We start from the raw sequence: 22357 nt of genomic DNA on the forward strand, positions 1-22357 counted from the left end.
CGATTGGGACATGCGGGTCCACCTCCTTAGACTCATATGATGTAAAATTCATGGGGAAGGGTGTAAGGTAGTGTGGGAAGTTAGTCTGAGCTGGCCATGATGCGAATAGCGGGGCCCACAGGCACCAAATCCATTTCAGCTCAACAAGTTCCATCGAATTCAACCCTGTTGTTTCTTGTGGTTGCTTCCGGTGGCCATATCAATGATGTGTTTTGATAGCCTTCTATCTACTTGTGGCCATTCACCAAGGGGGTTGACATAGGGTGCGTAAAAGGCCTTCTAGGAAATTTCCACTATGTGTTGGGACTCGAGTGGGGCAGTGCTAGTTCACTTACTGCTTGGGTTCATACGGTTTGAATCCCCTACAGTTGGATAGGCAAGAGATGCATGGGTAAGTAGGGTCATTCCTCCCTTTTTGATAATGGCTGCCGTGAGCCAGAACCTGTTGGTAGTTTCTACCTCCGGCCTGAGACCTATCACAAAAGTTTAAATTTTACCAGGTTAGGGCACGAATGTAACATGTATAGTTCCATCCTAATTACAATTATAAAGAATTCCACTTGTATGGAAAAGCCCTAAGACCTAGGGTTCCCAGGGCCAAGTCAGAATCAAATTGGGTCCCTGAACCCATTCTAAAATTAGGGATTCAGTTGCAGGGAACTGATTTATAACTTTGGGACTCAATTCTAGCTCCCAATTCCATACAACCATAACCCGAACATGCTACCATACTTATACTAGCAGAAATACAAAAAATTAGGAGGATAGGACCACTTACCTAGGTACAAGGATAGCAACACAAAACCTCATATAGCAGCCCAGCCATCAAGAGCATATCAGTAGCACACATTCAGTAACAATGGTAGGGCAACACTCACAGGGCAGCGGCAGGGGCAGAAGCTAAGTAGTAGCTTCATGAGGAGGAGCAACAGTAGCAGCAGCTACAGTAGTGTCAACAGCTACAGTGGTAGGCTGCATGTAGCCCAAAACCAACTCCCCTCCTTCCCTTCCTTCTTCTCCTACTTCTTCTTCCTTCTCTTCTCTTTTCTTTCCTTTCCTCCCCTCTCCCACGAATTCCCTTGGTGAGAAATGAGAGGAAATGTGATATTTTTGCATTTATAGTACATCCACTAGGGCTTGTTTGGCTTGTTATGTCCATTCCTAGGAATGACATTAAACCTCTATACTCACATATAGGGCCACCTGATCCTCTATATGATGGTTGCCAAATGACCAGCATGAAATGCTCTTTCTGCTCATGCAATTAGCCAAAGTATATCCGGAGGGATATGGGGCCTAGGAATCAATAATGTAAATTTTTCTACAGAAAGCTCCACTAGCAGGTGTCTCTAGCTGGCCAGTCGTCAGGCAGGTGACCTGTTGGTGACAGCAAAAGCTATCATCCAGCAATCCCAACTACTTGACCCTCAAGTTAGGTATGTGTGTGACCTGATACATACCTCTTTGGCCATTTTTCCCCTTATTTGGCTCAAGTGCAGTGGCAGTAACCCTACTCACAGTGCAACCTATACTAGAAAATTGGATAGCCCAGCTGCCCTCAATGCCAGCCATGTCTAGACACCTTAGGATCACAACTGCATTTTGATATAGGGTATCACACTAGGAAACAACAAGCTCAATCCTACCATGGGCCCTTTATACAGGTTCTCAGGTGCTACAACTTATATAAAAAGGTGCCTATAACTATTGGATAAAATTCCTCGCTCAATAACAACCATCGTTAACTTTATGGTCATCAAGATGATGTTGGCTTATAATGCCATCTTAGTTTGATCGATGATAAATGATATAGGGCTTGTAGCCCCCACCAAGCACCTCAAGGTGAAATTCCTAATGGAGTAAGGAATTGAAGAGTGTCACTTGAGTTAGAAGGACTCATAAGAGTGCTATGCCAACTTCATCAAAGAAAGAGGAGCATCAACTCATCCCTGGCATACAGTATTAAGATCGAAGATCTCCAAGATGATAACAAGTACCCTAGGGAAAACCGATGGAGGAGTTGATACGAGTACCCTGTTTGAAGAATATTTAAACCACATGGTCCAACTCAATGCCTTGATGAGTAAAAAGCAGACCCTGGAAGCATTCAATATTCTCAAAAGCAATGCAGACGTCTTTGCCTAGTGATCATAAGACATGCCAGGAATTCACAAAACCGTAGAACATGCCCTCAATGCCCAATAAGGGTGAAAACCTGTCAAATAGAAGAAAAGAAACTTTGCTCCCTGTAGACACCAAATTTTGTCACCCTCCCTAGGCTATGATTGTAATACCCTACTTCTTAAACCCGGTCTGATTTCACAATTGAACCGGTTAACCGTGCAGGGACCGAACCAGAGGGAGCTAGAGCAAGTTCCTTATGGGCTATGATGGCAAGGGTGACCTTAAACACCGGCTGGCCCGACAAGTTCGAGCCAGTGCCAGAAGAGACGGGAGTGCCCAAGCTGTGTATATGCACCTACCATAAGGCCATGTATGGATAAAGCAGGTATTGTAGCTGTATATTAAGGTATATACGTATACTACATCGTATGCCAGGGGTGGGGTTCGCACTGAGGCCCGAACTCTGTCAAAATTCCAAGCTTTGGCCCTCAGGTGGGCGGACAGGTGGGTGCACCCACCCACCTGAGTGACCCATCCATGTGCACTGTTCACTTATTTAGGAATTATATATATAGCTTTATGATTTTCTTTTCTTTTCATTTATGACCCCCGTACGTTGGTGAGGATAGTAAAGAGGAGAGAGAAAAGAAAGGGAAGAAGAAGGGAAGAGAAGGAAGAGGAAGAAAAGAGGGGTTTCAGTGGCGCCGAAGCTTGATCTTCCCATTCCGACGCCGGAAGAGTGTTCTTCAACTCTAGATCTAAATTTGGAGGTAAGCAAAGTCGAGTTCTTTGAACATTCACCATACCCAAGCTTAAACCCTTGATTCGAGTAGGGTTTCTTGAGATCTTGTAAATCCCTTTTGAAATGATGAATCTAAGGTTTAATAGATGATTTATGTGTTGATCTTGAAGGATTTGAAGAGGTATTGACAAGGTGGAAGAAGCATTGTGGGTTTGAAGTTATTCTTGAGCAAAGAAGGTAAGATGGTTTCCCATCCCTTGAATCTAACCTAGATCTAGGTTATAACCATCCTATAAGACCTTGAAGGTGTGAAGAATGGGTTGGGAAAAGCCCCATTTGAATCCCCAAAGAATGGAGAAAATTGGGAAGAAACAGCGTGTTTCCCGCCAAGACCGATGGGTGGAACCGGCGGGCCCTCTGGCCTGCCTGTGGGCACCCACCTGAGAGGGCAGGGCCTTCGGGCACAACTGGCGGGCCCAACCGGTGGGCTAACCGACGGGCCACCCTACCCACCGGTCCTAGTAGGGCCCCCTGGCCCAACCGACAGGCCAGACCGATGGGCCCTACCGGTGGGCCCCTACCCGCCGGTCCAAATCGGTGGATAGGACTGGTGGGCCAAACAGCCCACCTGTCTGACCCACCTGTGTGGCTCCGAAGGTGATCCGTATGTCTGATTGGACCCAAATCGGACGTGTGACCTTCTTTTAACATTCTAAACATGATTTTGTCATCGAATCTCGTTGATTTTGATTCCAAATGGTGAAGTACTAACCCCGCTCAATTATGTTAGGTTCACCAAATCCTACCCGTTTCACACCGGATCTCACCCGTACCGAACGGGAATCCTTGTACGCTACAAGTAAGTGGGGAGAGGACATTTGGCCTTGTTTCAAGGCATTGTTTGGCATTCATTTAGTTATATCTAGTCTAGTCATGCCATCATGAATATGCTATGTAGATTAGTCATTCCTCACTTTGTTATGCATGTGTGCTATGTTTACTTTCTAAATGCCAATTGAATGAGATGTTTATATGTTGAATGTGGGCATCATGGTGCATGATGCATTGATAGACTAGATGCCGTAGTCGGCTTAGAAACGAGTGCATTGGTGGCCCGTGGAATGGGACGCAATGGCATTATGCAATCGTACTATTGTCATATAGGAGCATGCGGTATCAGGATTTTCACTATCCCGTGCTACGACCATTCCCAACAAGGGTTAAGGTGTTGGGTTATCATTTGGGGGGAAGCAGTGGTCGCGGTCGTCGGGTCACTATGGCGGTTAGACATAACGTCCGGCGGGTCATTTAGGACAGTCGGCAACCCCGGTGGTACATTCAAGAGGGCCAATCGTACTGCTTTTAAATTGCTGGAGTCAGCACCTTTAATTTCAGTCATTTACATTTCTGTTGAGAGCCGATGGACGGCATTGTCTTTACTTTTCTGAGTACTCATGGTGGGCGTTCTCCGATAGCCCTATGGGCGTATCGCGGGAGGGAGTTCGCAGCTCGTACCCGGAGTATACGCGCACTGTGGCTGTAGTAGCACTAAACCGAAGACTTAGTAATGTTGCTTAGGTGGATGTGATTTAAAATGTATTGCATGGCATGTAGTGCATATGATTGTGTTTTGATGTGTGGACTGCTGTGTGGTCCATCTTACCACTTACTGAGCTAGTGAGCTCATCCCACGTGTGCACCCCTTTTTAGATGATTTTACAGGTCATACATCTGAAGAGCACAGGGCGGGTCCCACAGTCGAGTTCCCCGAGGAAGACTGGTGGGCCCCTGAGGAGTTAGAGCATGGCACTGACTGCTCGTGCGAGAGTTATGCTGTGGGACCGCAGTTCTGAGGCCGTGCTGAACTCCACTTCGGAGGCCGAGCTGAGCTCTACTATGTGATGCCGAGCTGGGCTCAAACCTTGATGCCAAGCTGAGCTCTAGCCTTTGATACCGAGCCGAGCTGTGTACTCTAATTATTTTGATGGTTTCCTTTACATACTTGATATATGAATTGTACTTTTATTGTGTAAATATCATGCCTTTGGGCCCACTTGTATATAATTATTGTATCACAATTCGGGTATCAAGTATTATGGGATTATTCACAGGTAAAACTTAGTCTTCCGCTGATCTGATGAGCTTATATTAGTTGTGTGTATGCTGTGGTGGAATACAGTATCTGCTGATCCTGGCAGGTTTGGGTTAACCGGTGTTAACCCGGTCACTGGCCCGGTTCTGTGAGAATGGGGTGTGACAAACGGTGGTATCAGAGCGTGATGCTCTGCTCCACTCACAGCATACCATTAGAATCCCATAGACTCTATAATAGGGAAATGGGGTTGGGTTAATGTAAAAGCTTTAAGGAGTTAAAAGCCAAAGAAAGTTGCATTTAGGGATTGCATTCATGGCATACGTGAGTATAGATAAAAGGTAATTAAGTTGATGTTATAACCTATAGAATACTAGTTTGACGAAATTTCGGCAGCATAACGGCGTAAAATGGGATTTCCAAAAAATTTTACACACAACACCTGATAAATGACATATTCAATACAACAAAGATAAAAAGTAACAGGAACCATCACGATCAAACTATAAAAGAACTCAACAAATAAATGCACCACAAAAAAAATCAGTATCAAAAGATATTATTCCATAAATGAGTCCAGTTACAGTACAAATACAAGGAATGAGAAGAAATGAAATATACAACAAGGTCTACAAAAAGGGAAAATAGATAAACAGCTGGTGTGGGCGAGCTAAGCCCTCACTGGTCATCATCGTCATCATCGATGATCACCACGTTCGCCGGAGGCCTAGAGTTGACGTCGAGACGGTGGTCGTAATAGTCAAACCTTGCGTTCACCAGCCGTACCTCCCTCCGAAGCCGGCCAAAATCTGCTGAGATAGAGATGGCCGTGGTGTCCAAGTCCTGACCCATCCTGAGGAAGGAATCCTCCAAAGTGGCCTGCCTCTCCAGGATGCGTTCCTCCCTAGAGGCACTCTCATCCAGCCGTCTCAGTAGCTAAACTTGGCCTTCCTGTAAGGCCCATTTGGAGGACATCATGCCCTCAAAATCGTACGCACCCCCCCTCAGGTGGTGGGGCTCTATGCGATGAGGCTGCAGCTCTTGAGGAACTAGGACTGGGGCCTCTCGACTCCTGAGGTGCCTCCTCAGGGATGCCATCACCCACCAGATCATCCCCCTCGTCCTGAGGAACGTAGTCCTCATCCTCCTTGCTGGACTTCTCCTCCATGAGGACATCCTCCATAGGGGCAGCCCTCCTACCCCTACCTCTCTGAGCTCCTACTCTCGGGGGTGTATCCATGAGGGTATGGAGACCCATCCTCAGGAGGTTACTCCTATCGAACCTATCAGCTGGAGCCTTCCCCTCCTTGCCGCTCAGGTCCACCCCGAAGAACTCAAAGATCCTAGTGAGGATCCTGCCATATGGGAATCCTCCAATCCCAGGGTGGCAAGTGTGGTGCTCCATCGTCTTGAGAATGACGTACGGGAGGCATAAGTGCTCGACACCTCCCTCTGCGGTGGTGTAGATGCAGAACACGATGAAGGCTGCCATGAAACCCACCTGGTTCCGATGACCTCCTCTGGGGAGTAGGTTGAACTGGACCAACCGGGAAAATAAGCGAACCTCGGGGTAGAAGGACGTCTTGGACTCCGGACGGGTGCTGCTACCGCAGATGGTCTCGTAGATGAAGTCCGGCGTCTCCAAACTCATGAATGGTCCCAGAGGCTTACTCCTGGGAGGAGTGTAGTATCGGTGCCTAGCCACCAATATGCCCAGGATGTTGGCCAAGGTACCCACAGTCAGCTGGATGTCGACCCCCTTCACCAAGCTGACTATGGTGAACTCCCCGTACGGATAAGACACCTCCAAGTTACAGTAGAATTGGCGGACTAGCTGCTCGTAGCATGGTCGGTCTACATGGAGGATAGACTCCCAGCCCAGTGCTGAGAACCTCTCCTAGAGCCGAGCTTTGTGGAAGTTGTCGACTACTACAGTCTTCTCCATCATCACCGACCTCTTTAGGAAAATCGACCAGTTGGTTGCTGCCTCTGCAGTAAGGAAGAGCTCCTCATCATAGTCTGTAGGGTCAGATCGAGCAGGTCTGGGTCTCCCTGTGCGGGGAGCTGAAGAGCTGGTTTCTGCACTCTTCCGCTTAGAAGCGGTAGTCTTACGTCGAACGCCAGAGGAAGAGGGTCCCTTGCCGGTGCGAGATGACATCCTGGCAAGAAGAAAAGAAAGCAGAGTGAGTAAAGAAAAGGAAAATGACAGCAGTAAAGGAAGCCCAAACCCAAATTCTCGCAAAATGGAAATGACGACAGGCTAGAAATGATAGGGAGCCAATGGATATGATGCACGGTAGGTGACAAAGCGGGGATACATGATAAAATAGCAAAATGACAGCATGGAGCGTATTTAACATGCGGGGATTCGATTCCAATGCGTAAATTTGAACACAATGGAGTACAAATACAATGGAGTACAACTCGAAACCATAGGTCTAAGATGAAATGCCATGGTAGCGGGATCATGAAAGTACAAAAACATACCCAAATAGACTATGGAGGTCCACGAATACAAGTATGTGATGAAGATCAAGGGAACCAATACAAAAGAGGGGTTTTTCATGGGAATACATGGGGATTCCAAGCATAATGGACAATTCATGAAATCTATAACATACTAAGCACAAAACAAGTGAATTGCATCACAAAGGAATCATCAATTGGAGAAAAGGAGCGATTGAAGAAATCCCCAAATTTGGAAACCTAGGGCACGAATTGGGGTTTTTCTCCAAATGAGGAGATAAAATCCTCATAAACTACAAATGACCACAGAGAAACATCACAATCACATGGCAATACTATTCTATGGAGAAAAATATGGAAAGAAAACCTAAAGTAAAGCTTACACATGCATTTTTACCCCCAAATGAAAATTCTGAGAAAGGAGGAGAAGAAACTTACTTGGAAGTGAGAGTTGAATCTTCTCAAAAAGGCACCGATTTGATGAGTAGAGTCACGAGTAGAAGCGCCGAGGAGACCTCCAAGATCGCCCAAGGAAGAGAGGGAGAGAAGAGAAAGGAGTTGGGGAAGAGACAAGACAGAACAGGGTCTGTAGGGCCCTGTTTGTGTTTTTACAAGGGCAGGATCGACGGGTCCAACCGGCGGGCCCTTACCCGCCGGTTTGAGGTAATGGGACCAGTAGGCTCGATCGGCGGGCCCCTACCCACCGGTGCAGCCCACCGATTGTGAAAATTGGGAAATTTTGAAAAAAAATTTCCCTCCTCCTAGCCTGATTATATTGCTTCTTGTCATTGATATTATTCCTATATTAATGTTTTGTGGTCAAGTGGGACCATTGACACACCTGTAGGGGCATTGGCCCTGTATCTCAGAAATTAAGTTGCGGTAAATTACAGGCTATCATATACTACAACACCTTATGTGATGGCATATAATTGTGTGTCGAAATCAATTCTTTGGTGTTTAACCAATATGGTGTGACAAGTTCCAGGTACAGGGATAAGATGGTACGTACTAGATCCGGTAGTAATGCCCGAGGTACCTCGCGGGGTCCTCGTCCGGTCGGTCGACCACAAAATCCCAGGAGGTCCCGCTCTGTGGGGCAAACCTCACCTCCACTACCTCGAGAGACCCTTGGTCAGGGTGGGGCACATGGGGACCCACCTATGACTGCACTCCCGGACCCTCCACCGGTCATTACACCGGGAGATGTTGCTACTATAATTCAGCAGTCACAACAGGCTTTTCAGTAACAAATGCTTCAGCAACAACAAGCATTTATGACTGCTATTCAGCAACAGTTGGACTTTTCTCAACCGGGTCAACCTCCCCGGGTACTCACTCCACAGGACCCGCTTGTAGGGTCGGGAACGGGACCACAAGTGGGGGGTACACCTCCAATCCCACCATTCGGTGTTCCTCAGTATGGGATGCCTCCTCCATACTCCTACTATCCTGCTTATGCTCCTAACTTCCCGGCGACGAGTAATACGTTAAGGATAGTGGAGTCATTCAAGAGGAACTTACCACCTGTATTCTCTAAGGTGGGGAGTGACCCTCTGGAACCGGATCAATGGATCCAAGAACTAGAGAAAATATTTGAGGTGCTTGAGTGCACGGATGCACAAAAGCTCATTTGTGCTGGGTTGCAACTCAAGAAAGAGGCAAATTCTTGGTGGCAAGCCTCCAAGCCCATATTGTTGGCTGCCCATCCAAAACCCACTTGGGAGCAGTTCAAGGAGTTGTTCTTGGAAACCATTATCCGCGCAGCTTCAGAGACCACAAGGAGATTGAGTTCATGGCCTTAACTCAAGGAGATAAGACTGTCCTTGAATACCAACAACAATTCGAGAGTTTGTTCCATTTTGCCCCAAGGCATATGAGGACAGCTGAAGAGAAGGCAGCAAGGTTCCTAAAAGGCCTAAAAGCATCTATTGGGTCAGTACTTGAGGTCTTGGATTTGACCGAATATGGCCAGATTGTGCAAAAGGCCAAGACCATGGAGGATAAGCAAAAGGGAGAACAATCCCTCACCCCTGGACTGTGGAAGAGAACAAACCCATTTTCGGATATGGGAAACACCTCCAAAGCATACCGCGGATCGTACAGTTCTGGGCCTATGTATAGACAGCCCTATAGGCCATCTGGCTACCCTCCTAGACCAGTTGGTGGTTCGGGTTCCACCTCTTTTCATCCGAACACTGGTGCGACACCTACAGCCCCAAGGCCACCTCGACCTCCATCTGCAACGGATCAAGTGCAGAGGGGCCCAGCCCCAGTTCCGACGTCTCAGATTCGTTGCTTCAACTGCCATTCATATGGGCATTATGCAAAGGACTGTCGGGCCAGACCAGCCTTGCCCTCCAGTCAGCCCTCTGTGGTAGGTACATTTTAAATTAAGAAATTCATTATGAGTAATATTGATGACCTGCTGAAATTATATGCATTGTTATACTAGGTATCCTACCCATATCAGGCATACCAACCTATGTTTTATTCGATTCAGGAGCTACTCATTCATTCACATCTAAGAGATTTGTAGAGAAACTTGGGATGTCACCCAAGATCCTAGACCATGGAATGATTGTCAATATGCCTACGGGTAAAGTTATACAGTTGAAGGAGGTATATGGGCCGTGCCCAGTGGAAATTAGTGGGAAGAACTTTGATGCACAACTCATTAAGTTCAATATGCAGAATTTTGATGTTATATTGGGTATGGATTGGTTGTCGGCTCATCTAGCTAATGTGATGTGTGCTGAAAAACTGATTAGGGTGACAGATAACGAAGGGAAAGAATTGGTATACCGAGCAGATAAAATGAAACGGGTGAGGAAAGTCCTTGTCTCTGCTCTTCAAGCGGTAAAGTTGCTAGAAAGTGGATGTCAGGGTTACTTGGCATCGGTACTTGATGTTGATGCAAGGATTACACCTCTATAAGAGGTATAGGTGGTTAAAGAGTTTCCCGACGTTTTCCCAGATGATATGATGCATTTACCACCTGATAGAGAGTTGGAATTCGCCATAGATTTGACTCCTGGAGCAGCTCCAGTATCTAAGGCTCCATACAGGATGGCACCAGCTGAATTGAAGGAGTTGCAGATGCAGTTGCAGAAACTATTGGAAAAGGGGTTTATTCGCCCAAGTGTTTCACCTTGGGGTGCCCCAATGTTGTTTGTCAAGAAGAAGGATGGTAGTTTACGTATGTGCATAGATTACCGGGAGTTGAATAAGCTAACCATTAAGAACCGGTATCCATTGCCACGCATTGATGATTTATTTGATCAGTTGTAGGGAGCCAGAGTATTTTCAAAGATAGACCTTCGGTCAGGCTATTATCAGCTCAAGATAAAGAGCAGTGATATACCCAAAACAGCATTTAGGACTCGATACGGTCACTATGAGTTCCTAGTGTTATCTTTCGGGTTAACCAATGCATCGGCAACATTCATGGATCTAATGAATCGAGTATTTCAGGATGTGCTAAATAAATGGGTAATTATTTTTATTGATGACATCTTGATCTACTCCAAGACCGAAGAGGAGCACACTCAACACTTGAGAATGGTGTTACAGAGGTTGAGAGATCAACAGTTGTTTGCTAAGTATAGCAAGTGTGAATTCTGGCTTGAACAAGTTGGATTCCTGGGGCACGTAGTGTCTAAAGCTGGAATCGAAGTAGATCCAGATAAGGTGAAAGCAGTAATGGAATGGGAAAGCCCCAAGAATGTCACCGAAATTAGAAGCTTCTTGGATTTGGCTGGATATTACCAGCGCTTCATTGAGAATTTTGCTCGGATCTCAACACCAATGACCAAGTTAACTAAAAATGGTGTGAAATTCGACTGGGTAGAGGAATATGAGAAGAGCTTCCAGGAATTGAAAGAAAGGTTGGTGATGGCCCCTGTGTTGACCATCCCTGAAGGCACAGGTGGAATGACAGTCTACACTGATGCTTCCAAAGTTGGTTTGGGTTGCGTTCTCATGCAACGCGGTAAAGTAATAGCGTATGCATCCCAACAACTAAAGGAGTATGAGAAGAACTACCCCACTCATGATTTAGAACTAGCCGCAGTCATTTTTGCCCTTAAGATTTGGCGACATTATTTGTATGGGGAGAAGTGTGAGATATACAGTGATCACAAAATCCTAAAGTACTTCTTCACCCACAAGGATCTGAACATGAGACAGAGGAGATGGCTTGAGCTCATGAAGGATAATGATTGCGACATTCAGTATCATCCCAACAAGGCAAATGTAGTGGTAGATGCATTGAGTCGGAAGACACAGACTGTATCGCTCTCATACTTAGCAGTCAGCCCACCACTCGTGCAAGAGGTGATACTAATGGATGAAACCCTCTTATATGAAGGGGCAACCTTAGAGCTTGAACTTCAACCAGAAAACCTTAAATGGTTGACTGTATCCTTGACGACTCTACAAGTGCATCCGGCTATTAGGCAAGAGATGATAATGAAACAACCTTTGGATCCTGAATTGCAGCGGATCAGAGTTAAGGTTCAAGATCAAACAATAAACGACCCAGATTTTGCTTTAGCTAGTGATGGGGCATTGATGTTTCGAGACAGATTGTGTGTACCCGATGATTTGGATATACAAGACAAGATAGTGCGAAAAGCACATAGCTCCGAGTACTCACTTCACCCAGGAAGTACCAAGATGTACAAAGACCTCAAACAAAGTTACTGGTGGCCAAACATGAAAGTCACCATAGCTCTGTATGTGGCGACTTGTCTTACCTGCCAGAAAGTAAAAGCTGAGAGGCATCGACCTTATGGTACTCTTCAGCCACTCCCAGTATCGGAATGGAAGTGGGAAAGGATTACAATGGACTTCGTCACCAGACTACCAAGTACACCTAAGGGAATGGACGCGATATGGGTGATCGTTGATCGGCTTACCAAGACTGCTCATTTCATTCCCATCAAGACCAAGTTCTCCATGGCCAAACTAGCACAACTTTACTATGGACAGCATAGTGCGCTTACATGGAGTGCTAGTGAACATTATTTCAGATAGGGACCCAAGGTTCACTTCCAGATTTTGGAAAAGCTTCCAACATGCCTTGGGATCACAATTGAATTTGAGTACTGCTTTCCACCCACAGACTGATGGTCAGTCGGAGCAAACCATACAGATATTAGAGGACATGCTCAGGGCATGTACAATGGAGATGAGTGGCAGTTGGGAAGAATATATACCTCTTATGGAGTTTGCATATAACAACAGTTACCAAGCTACAATTGGGATGGCTCCATATGAGGCGTTATATGGTAGAAAGTGCAGAACTCCTTTGTATTGGGATGAGGTAGGTGAACGTCGAATGTTAGGACCTGAGATGATACAGATGACTTGTGACAAAGTCGACGTTATTAGAGAACGGATTAAAGCAACTCAGTCCCGTCAAAAGAGCTATGCGGACACCCACAGAAAAGACATTGAATTTCAGCCAGGAGAAAAGGTATTTCTCAAGATCTCTCCTACTAAAGGGTTGTAAAGGTTTCACAAAAAGGGGAAGTTGAGCCCAAGATACATTGAACCATTTGAGATCTTATCCCGGGTTGGCTCAGTAGCCTACATGCTTGCTCTGCCACCTTCACTTGGGGATGTTCACAATGTATTCCATGTATCCATGCTGAAGAGATACGTGCATGATCCATCTCATGTACTACCCGTGGAACTAGAGTACCTAGAAGCTGATATGACCTATACAGAGTAGCCAGCTGAAATTTTGGACCGGAAGGTGAAAACCCTTCGCAACCGCTCCATTTCCTATGTAAAGGTGCGATGGGCTGATCATTCACTTGAAGAAGCATCTTGGGAGGTAGAGGATGAAATGCAAGCCAAGTACCCTCATCTTTTTGATCAACCAGGTACGCAATTTCAAGGACGAAATTTTTCAGAAGGGGGGGTAATGTAATACCCTACTTCTTAAACCCGGTCTGATTACGCGGTTGACTCGGTTTAACCATGCAGGAACCGAACCAAAGGGAGTTAGAGCGGGTTCCTTATGGGCTATGATGGCAAGGGTGACCTTAAACACCGGCTGGCCCGACAAGTCCGAGCCAGTGCCAGAAGAGACGGGAGTGCCCAAGCCGTGTACATGCACCTACCATAAGGCCATGTACAGATAAAGCAGGTATTGTAGCCGTATATTAAGGTATATATGTATACTACATTGTACGATAGGTTGGGGTTCACGTCGAGGCCTGAACTCTGTCAAAATCCTAAGTTTTGGCCCTCAGGTGGGCGGACAGGTGGGTGCACCCACCCACCTGAGTGACCCATCCATGTGCACTATTTAGTTATTTAAAAAGTATATATATAGCATTTATGATTTTCTTTTATTTTCATTAATGACACTCGTACGTTGGTGAGGATAGTTAAGAGGAGAGAGAAAAGAAAGGGAAGAAGAAGGGAAGAAGAAGGGAAGAGAAGGAAGAGGAAGAAAAGAGGGATTTCAGCGGCGCCGAAGCTTGATCTTCTCATTCCGGCACCGGAAGAGTGATCTTCACCTCTAGATCTATAGTTAGAGGTAAGCAAAGTTGGGTTCCTTGAATATTCACCATAACCAAGCATAAACCCTTGATTCGAGTAGGGTTTCTTGAGATCTTGTAAATCCCCTTTGAAATGATGAATCTAAGGTTTAATGGATGATTTATGTGTTGATCTTAAAGGATTTGAAGAGGTATTGATAAGGTGGAAGAAGCATTGTGGGTTTGAAGTGATTTGGAGGGTTTGAAGTTGTTCTTGAGCAAATAAGGTAAGATGGTTTCCCGTCCCTTGAATCTAACCTAGATCTAGGTTAGAACCATCCTATAAGACCTTGAAGGTGTGAAGAATGGGTTGGGAAAAGCCCCATTTGAATCCCCAAAGAATGGAGGAAGTTGGGAAGAAACAACGTGTTTCCCGCCAAGACCGGTGGGTGGCACCCACCTGAGAGGGCAGGGCCTTCGGGCACAACCGGCGGGCCCAACTGGCGGGCCACCCTGCCCACCGACCTTAGCAGGGCCCCCTGGCCCAACCGACGGGCCAGACCAGTGGGCCAACCGACGGGCCCCTACTCACCGGTATAAACCGGTGGGTAGAACCGGTGGGCCGGACAGCCCACCTGTCTGACCCACCTGTGTGGCCCCGAAGGTGATTCTTGCGTCCGATTGGACCCAAATCGGACATGTGACCTTATTTTAATGTTCTAAACATGATTTTGTCATCCGATCTTGTTAATTTTGATCCTAAAATGGTGAAGTACTAACCCCGCTCAATTATGTTAGGTTCACCAAATCCTACCTGTTTCGCACCGGATCTCACCCGTACCGAACGGGAATCCTTGTACGCTATAGGTAAGTGGGGAGAGGACGTTTGGCCTTATTTCAAGGCATTTTTTGGCATTCATTTAAATGTATCTAGTCTAGTCATGCCATCATAAATATGCTATGTAGATTAGTCAACCTCACATTGTTATGCATGTGTGCTATGTTACTTTCTAAATGCCAAGTGATGAGATGCTTATGTGATGAATGTTGACATCATTTTACATGATGCATTGATAGACTAGATGCCATAGTCGGCTTGGAAACGAGTGCATTGGTGGCCCGTGGTATGGGACGCGAAGGCACTATGCAATCGTACTATTGTCATTTAGGAGCATACGGTTTAGGATTTCACCGTCCCGTGCTATGACCCTTCCCAACAGGGGTTAAGGTGTTGGATTATCATTTAGGAGGAAGCAGTGGTCGCGGTTGTCGGGTCACTGTGGCGGTTAGATATAACGCTCGGCGGGTCATTAGGACAGTCGGTAACCCCGGTGGTACATTCAAGAGGGCCAATCGTACTGCTTTTAAATTGCTGGAGTTAGCACCTTTAATTTTAGTCATTTACATTTCTGTTGAGATCCAGTGGACGGCATTGTTTTTACTTTTTCGAGTACTCATGATGGGCCTTCTCCGATAGCCCTATGGGCGTATGGTGGGATGGAGTTCGCGGATCGTACCTAGAGTATACGCTCACTGTGGCTGTTGTAGTACTAAACCGAAGACTTAGTAATGTTGCTTAGGTGGATGTGATTTAAAATGTACTGCATAGCATGTAGTGCATATGATGTGTTTTGATGTGTGGACTGCTGTGTGGTCCATCTTACCACTTACTGAGCTAGTGAGCTCATCCCACGTGTACACCCCTTTTTAGATGATTTTGCAGGTCATACATCTGAGGAGCATGGGGTCGGTCCCACAGTCGAGTTCCCTGAGGACTGGTGGGCCCCTGAGGAGTTAGAGCACGGCACTGACTGCTCGTGCGAGAGTTATGCTGCGGGACCGCAGTTCTGATGCCGAGCTGAGCTCCACTTTGAGGCCGAGCTGAGCTCTACCATGTGATGCCGAGCTGGGCTCAAAACCTTGGTGCCGAGCTGAGCTCTAGCCTTTGATACCGAGCCGAGCTGTGTACTCTGATTATTTTGATGATTTTCTTTATATACTTGATATGTGAATTGTACTTTTATTGTGTAAATATCATGCCTTCAGGCCCACATGTATATAATTATTTTATCACAATTCGGGTATCAAGTATATGGGATTTATTCACAGGTAAAACTTAGACTTCCGCTGATTTGATGAACTTATATTAGTTGTGCGTATGCTGTGATGGAATACAGTATCTAATGATCCTGGCAGGGTTGGGTTAACCGGTGTTAACTCGGTCACCGCTTCGGTTCAGTGCGAACGGGGTGTGACAGGTACCATGATTGCCGTGTGTTTGGATGTGTGTGTATGTGTGAGACGGAATCTGGAGTGGCCAAGGTGTTACCGGTGCCGTGATTGCGGTATGTATGTTGCATTCATGCATTGATTATGTGTATTAGAGCTAGTTGTAGTCGTGGGTTACACTTTGTAGCCAAGGTCTCGCTGGTATCGTGTACCCCGGGACTACATTTGGAAATGGATAGGCTTCATGGCCAAGGTCTTGTCGGTGTTGCGTAGTCCATACTCAACTATGACATGTATGCTAGATTAGGTAAATGGTCTCGGGTTTCACTTTGTGGCCAAGGTCTCTCTGGTATCGTGTACCTGGGACTATATTTGGAGATAGATTATACTTTATGACCGAGGTCTCTCCAGTATCGTGTAATCCATACTAACTGTATCATTATGAAGGCATGTAGTATATATGTGGTTAGGTATTACTCCCTATGCTACGCACCCTTGCCAACAGGGGTTGAGGTGTTGGATAACCCATTGTGGTATATTTGATGAGCCTTTACGAATTGCCACTCCCACGGTACAATGTGATTGTTACCGGAGGCGGGAACCTATCCAGCGTGGTCGATGTGTTTCTGATGTCGTGACTGCCAGGAGGGGGTTATCAAGGGTTTACTGGGTGACCTATGGATGCATACGGGGACCGATAGGCTTCTAATCATGGCTAGGGTTTGTATCGCTGCATAGTTGATATCATTTCCTAGATGAGGGATACAGCCTAATGTGCTGTAGTAGCATTCACCAGACTTAGTTTGTATTGTTAGGTGGATAATAAACAAATGAACTGCATCACGAACATTATGGACTATATGTTTAATTTCCACAATCATGAATCATAAATTATTATAGCTATCGTCATGCTTGGATGTGTTTGACCCCACCCCTCACTGAGCGAGTTGGAAAGCTCACCCTTTTTTTTAGATGATGATGCAGATACCATGGTGCCAATGGTGGGTGATCCAGTATCTTCTGGGTCAGAGTATAGTGTGAGCGACTGGTGGATGCCCGAAGCTGAGGAGCACGATCAGGATTGTGCTTGCTATCATTGTGCTTACTCCGCACCGTGAGATTGTACATCCTCTTTTGATACTTTTTGATATAGTTGTGGATTGCATATTTTCTTGAGATTATAGTATATGTCATGGATGAATGTAACAGAATACTCGGTTATTGCTATTATATTACCATTAGATGTTTCCCCATTTTATTTATAAATTTCACTACTATACACTGATTCCGCTGCTTATACGGGTTTGTGATGTGAGATTGTGAAAATGATAAGGTATTGCTATCAGAGATCCTTGTAGGTTTGTAAGATAGGTACACGTCTTACTCACACCGCCAGTATTCCTAATGGTAAGTTGGGTTTGCCGGGAGTGGGGTGTGACATTGGTGCACTGGGTAAACACTCCATAGGACTCAGGATAATATTTGTAACTCAGTATGGGGCACATGGGTGAGTCTTTGCATTTTAGTCATTTCTCTTTATTCATATATTATTTTTATTTTATTTTATTATATATATGTTTTATTTTTTTAAAATTTTAGGAGCGCAATGAGGGAGTACCATCGACCTTAGCCAAATATGGTCATCCAAACACAGCTTGGGATTGGTACATGATGCTCCCTCGTAGGGTGAAGGAGTTGGTTAGTTCTTCTTACCTGAACCGATTGACTTCATTAGAGAGTAGGAAGTTCAGCCTGGCATTGGCAAGAGCCTTGATGGAACGGTGATGGCTGAGTACTCACTCCTTCCATCTTCCTACTGGCGAGATTATCATTACGCCCTTGTGCTTCTATGCTCTAACAAGAAAACCATTCAGAGGGAGACCCTTGTCTTTTCTTGAGACTCTAACAACATAGGAGTTCACGGATCTGATAGGCATTAATATTCAGGATGACTAGAAAGATATTTGTTTAGGCGAGATTAGTGCCCGTTGGTGGAGGACAGACTTGCAGGTGAATCCTGGTAACATTGTGCAGGTGACCCCTTCTTTCCTTCTATTTATTGTGGGTCAGTGCCTCTTTAGTGACCTCCGAGGTGGGGTGGATATTCGCATGGTTGCCTTCTTCCGGAACATTCGGGAAGTGGACACCTGGGATTGGGGTGGGGCCACCTATGCATACCTTATGCGGACTTTGGACCTGCTATCATATGGAGATCGGGGCCTCAAAGGAGCGAGCTACATCCTCCAGGTAGTCTCTCATCCTTGTACACGTTTCCTTTCAGTTGGTTGCATTTCCTTATTTTGATTTTTGAAATCAGCCCTGGTGTTATGAGCATTCAGAGATTATGGCTCCCACACTAAAGGATCCTCAAGCATCACCTTTCCCTATAGCCACGAGATGGGGAGATAGCCAAGTACTCAGGGGCCAGCGCCATACTCTAGAGACCACCACTCATTCTCTCTTGAACGGTCTTACAGAGCTAAGTTGTGCTTGTCATTAAATTTCCTTCTGGCATGTGTTGCACTTACTTTTTCTCGAATTTGCAGGTTACTTGGAGATCATTCCAGCATCTTAGGTTTCTAGACCTTGAAGAAGTTAATCGGGCCAAGTACTTAACAGAGAATCGAGTCCTGTTCAGGGGTATATGGGGCCATGCTTAGTATTTAGGAGAGCGGGTTGCACCCTAGTGGTCTGATTCTAACATGCGCTTCCCTCCTTGTACATGTCAAGTTGTCTACATATCCCTTGAGAGGAATCAGGTCTAGCGTAGTTTGGGCTATTCACCCTTTCAGACATAATATCTTTTGAGTTGATCTATATTGACCAGTCTGGGTATTTCTTCACTGTTATAGTCTATGAGTTTCACAGCCTTGCCTGGTAGAATCTCTTTGACAGTGAATGGGCCACTTTAGTTTGGCCTAAATTTCCTTCTTGGGTTATGAATTGGGGCTCTTTGTTCTTGAAGAACAAGCTCACCCTCCTATATGACGGGTCTCCACATTCTTGTTGAAGGCCCTTCCCATTCTCAGTTGACACTTCTTCAGATTGTCCATGGCCTTTATACGCCTTTCATCAAGAAAGTTGAGCTCATCATGTCTGGCCTTCACCCATTCTCCTTCAAGTAGTTGACTATCTAAGAGCACCCTTAGGGATGGCACTAGGATTTCCACGGGTAGAACTGCTTCAACCCCATACACCAAAGAGAAAGGAGTTGCCCCCGTCAAGGATTGCACAGAAGTTTGATATGCCCATAAGGCAAGTGACAACTTATCTACCCAATCTTGTGTGTTTTAGCCATTTTCTGTAGAATGACCTTGATGTTTTTGTTAGCCGCCTCTACTTCCCCATTAGTCTGTGGCCTGTAAATGGTAGTGCGATGCCTTTTGATACCAAACTTTGTGCAGATCTTATCAGTTTTGCCCCAGAAATGGGATCCCTAATCCGATATCAACTCTTGAGGCACTCCATATTGGCAAATAATGTTTTATTGGATGAATTTTTCCACCTTAGTAGATGTAAGGACTATATATGATTGAGCTTCTACACACTTGGTGAAATAATCAATGGCTACCAAAATGAACTCGTGACCATTGGATGCTTTAGGGTTGACCTTCCCTATGATATCAATGCCCCAAGTGAAGAATAGCTAAGGAGAACTGAGCGAATGCAACCCCGTTGGTGGGATATGTATGATATTGAAAAATATCTGGCATTTGTGGCATTTCTTGACAAAGCCCACGCAATCTGCTTCCATTGAGCCTAAGAATCTTCTTAGCTAGCATCTTGGCATTCATGTGGGGTCCACAAAGGCCTTGATGAATTTCCTCCATGATGGTTGTAGCTTGTTCTTCATCCACACACTACAACTATATTCCATCATATGATCTCTTGTATAAAAAATCCCCTTGAAGGATAAATTGGGTGGCATATCTCCTTAGAAATTTCTTCTCTTTTTCAGTTGCTTCAATTGAGTACTTTCTTTCCCTGATGAAATCCACTATGTGAGCAAACCAAGACTGACCATCTATAGTGAGAGAGTTCACCAAATTCTGATAAATGGGCCTGCTTTTTTGTTCCACTAAGAATGGTCGAACCCTAGCTGTAGGTTTGCATTCTACCATGGAAGCCAAGGTTGCAAGGGCATTGGCAAACCGATTGTTATCCCTTTGGAAGTATTCAAACAAGATCTTCTCAAAGTGTTTAATCACTTCTTTCAGGTGTTCTTGATAAGGCTTTAGTTTCTCATCTCTAATATTCCACTTTTCTTACGTCTGAAAGATGATGATGGATGAATCACTGTATACCTTGATCCTTTTTACCCCAATGGCCAAGGCAGTTTCGAGTCCCAAGGCACAAGCTTCATGTTTAACAATATTGTTGGTACAGGGGAAATCGAGGTAGAATGATGGAGGCAGATAAAGGCCATTAGGAGTGATAAGCAATATTCCCGCACCACACCCCTTTTGATTAGCTGCTCCATCAAAGAACGATTGCCATTTATTAGCTATGTCTTCTTCTTCTACTGTTATGATCTCTTCATCTGGGAAGTTATCATCCAGGGCTCTTACATCTTCCATGGGGTGGTAGCCAAATGATCAGCTATGACTTGCCCCTTGATAGATTTTTGAGCAACATAGGTGATGTCAAATTCTAATAACAACAACAACTACCAAGCCATCCTTCTTGTTAGAGCTGGTTTCTCAAAGAGATACTTGATTGGATCCGTCCTTGAGATCAGACGTACTAGATAAGCTACCATGTAGTGTTGCAGCCTTTTCGTTGCCCAGATCAGTGCATCACACATTCTTTCCAAAGATGTGTACTGTGTTTCATACTCCAAGAACTTCTTGCTGAGGTAGTATATAGCATCCTCTACTCCCTTTCCTGTCTCATTTTATGCTAGCAGTGAGCCCATTGAATAGTCTCCCACTAATAAGTACAACGGAAGTGGTTTTCCTTCCACTGGTGGCGTCAATGCTGGTGGGTTCATGAGGTGTCCCTTGATTTTATCAAAAGCTTATTGGCATTGGTCATTCCACTCTATGGGATGATCCTTCTTTAGTAGCTTGAAGATTGGTTTGCAGATTGTAGTCAATTGAGCAATGAACCTGCTGATATATTGGATATGACCCAGAAATCCTCATATCTGCTTCTCAGTGCGAGGCGTGGGCATTTTTTGGATTTCTTTGATCTTGATAGGGTCATCTTTGATGCCTCTTTCACTTACCAAGAATCCCAATAACTTTCCTGTTGTTACCTCGAATAAACAATTTTGAGGATTCAACTTCAGCTAATTCTTGATTCATTCAAAAAATCGTTTTAGTGCAGGAATATGCCCCTGTCATTCCTTTGACTTTACTATCATGTTGTCCACGTAGACTTCCACATCCTTGTTCATCATGTAATGCAATATGGTTATAGCTACTGTTTGATAAGTTGCCCCAGTATTCTTTAGTCCAAGAGGCATCACCTTATAATAATAGGTTCCCCATGGAGTGGTGAAGGCTGTCTTCTCACAATCCTCTAGGTGCATGCTCACTTGATTATATCCCGAGAATCCATCCATAAATGATAACAAGGCATGTCTCACTGTGTTGTCCACCAATACATCAATGTGAGGTAATGGGAAGTCATCTTTAGGGCTTATCTTGTTAAGATCTAGGAAGTCTATGCACATTCATACCTTGCCATCTTCCTTTGGCACTGGTACAACGTTGGCCAACCATTGGGGATATTTCACCACTTGGAGAAACCTTGCATTCCACTGTTTTACAACTTCTTTTCTAACTTTTCATTCCGTTTTGGACACATCCTTTTGAGCTTCTGCTTGACAGGCTTAACCCAGGGTAGGTTGGCAAATGGTGTTTGACAATGTTGGGGTCTATACCAGACATATCCTCCTAAGACCAAGCAAAGACTTCAGCGAACTCTTTCATAAGACTAATCATTTGCTCTGCTTCTTCATCATCCATGGTAGTGTCGATTTTTACCTCTCAAAGGCATAGGTTGGTTCCAAGATTAATAACCCGGGTACCCTCACAGATGGGTTGGGATTTCTTTGGTTTACATTGTTTTATTAACTCTTGATATTTATTAAGATCATCATCAGAAAAAGGAGGCAAATCATATTCAGAATTAGAAATTTCATTCATGAAAGGAGTAACAGACTCAACATACACAGACTCTGGACTTTCCTCGAGAGAGAAGGCC

The sequence above is a fragment of the Macadamia integrifolia genome, unplaced genomic scaffold (genome assembly GCF_013358625.1).
Source record: "Macadamia integrifolia cultivar HAES 741 unplaced genomic scaffold, SCU_Mint_v3 scaffold316, whole genome shotgun sequence".
Taxonomy (NCBI): Eukaryota; Viridiplantae; Streptophyta; class Magnoliopsida; order Proteales; family Proteaceae; genus Macadamia; species Macadamia integrifolia.